General features: G+C 54.4%; 1 protein-coding gene across 1 annotated transcript in view; it reads right to left on the bottom strand.

Annotated features, from left to right (window-relative positions):
* The window catches only part of GRM7 (glutamate metabotropic receptor 7), a 288512-nt gene extending 287986 nt beyond the window's left edge, over window positions 1–526 (bottom strand). The window contains exon 1 of the mRNA XM_035889467.1: window positions 505–526. The gene's annotated coding sequence lies outside the window, so the exon portion shown is untranslated. The remainder of the gene's footprint in view (window positions 1–504) is intronic.
* Window positions 527–1714: the final 1188 nt, after the last annotated feature.

The following is a 1714-nucleotide window of genomic DNA, read 5'->3' on the forward strand; positions in this document are numbered from 1 at the left end:
GGAGCGCCGCGGCGGAGCCAGCCGCCCGGGTGCGGGAGCCTCCTAGCAAGCCTGTGGCATCAAACCCGGTAATCCGGATTGTGACACAGAAAAGAGATCCTCCTCCCGCTAAGGTGGGTACCCGCGGAGCCAGCGAGGAGGAGGAGGAGGAGGAGGAGGAGTCAGGATGTAACCCCATACTCCCAAAACCCAAGTAATGCAGCTGACGGTCTATTTTAAGAACTCCAGACCCGTTTTTGTTCGGCACACCGAGATCTCGAGGATGCTGGAGCACCCTGGGTTTGCTCCCTTCATCCCAAAACGGCGATATCCAGGGAGGCGTCACCTGTTGCTGCTCCCCGCTGGCCAGCAAACCCCTGCCCTGTCACACTCCCAATTCAAGAGTAACGAAAAATACATCTCTGGCACCTAGTTCCTGCCAGACCAAGGTCTTTTTTTTGGAGACAGGCTTTAATTCCTTCTCCACAAACGCCAGATCAAGTATACCCCTGCTGTCCACCATTTGGCCCCCAGCACGCACTGGACCGGCAGCGCTCGCTGCTCGGGCTGCCCCGTCCAGCTACAGCTCTGGAGCGTTGCTCTAACAGACAGCTACAGTGATTGCTTCATTTCCAGCACGTTATATTTCAGTGAAGTCAGAGCAGCACAACTGCTCTGTAACAGTAAAAAACCTCAGTAAAACCTGATGGTTTGTATCTGGTTTGGCCTGGTCCCGTTTTATGTCACCGCGCTGAAATGCTGCAGACACAAGCGAGTGGCTGCGCTGGTCAGGTCTTAACCGAGGTGGAGCTGGCTAGGGGTTAGTGACACATCTTCCAACCATTATTAAGGCATTTTAACACCTTTAAATCTCTGTATTTTTAAAATTGTGTCCTTACAATATTTTTCAGCTTTTTTTTTTTTTCCCTTTGTACGTCGGTTCTCTGCATCGACCTGTATTTGGCAGAAGTTACCACAGCCGAGGTCTCCCAACTGGTGCTGTTCAATACCCCCAGGACCAGCGAAGGCGTGTGCATGTTCCTTGGTGAAAGGGGCCGTTTGGAGAGCGGCAGCAGAACTGGGCAGACGTAGCAGGTCGGAGGATTTTGCAGTAGGGCCAGGAAATAACAAGCATAAACAACAGTAAAAGCAGCTGGAGTTCTCCACTAGAAATTACAATTTTTGGGCTTGGGATCAAAATTTAGTTTTTCCATGGGCTGAAAACATTGTAAGAGATCATTTTGTTGTAATGTGGTATCGTGCTCCAGCTTGTGCCCTCACCCAGGCCTTGCCGTTTATCGTTTCTGGTCCTCACGGGACGAAAGCACAGCCGTGCTTCCCTGGCAACCCCGCGCTCGCCCGCCACCCTCATCCCGAGCGTGGGAAGTTCACACGTGGGATGGGGCACAGGCGTGCTGGGGGGGGTGTCACAGATGGTGGTGACCTGGCTGCTGGCTCCCCGCAGCCCCGGGGACAGACACCCGCTCCTTTTCCAACCTCTGCCAGTCGAGCTGCAGCCCAGCCCGTGCCCCTTTCCCACCCCTCGATGCCCCCAGGCCCCTGAACTCCTTGTGTCGGTTCACCTGCTGCACAGCCGAAGTGATCATCTCCTCCTCCTCGGCTATTCCTCGGTGACACCACCTCCACCCCCCTCTTACACCCGAACGTGCGCAGTCAAAGCGTAAGCTCCGCAGCGTTTATTTACCTCTTGCCCACCTCAAGCTCCTAGTTGAGA

The sequence above is a fragment of the Egretta garzetta genome, unplaced genomic scaffold (assembly GCF_000687185.1).
Source record: "Egretta garzetta isolate BGI_Z169 unplaced genomic scaffold, ASM68718v1 scaffold332, whole genome shotgun sequence".
Classification (NCBI taxonomy): Eukaryota; Metazoa; Chordata; class Aves; order Pelecaniformes; family Ardeidae; genus Egretta; species Egretta garzetta.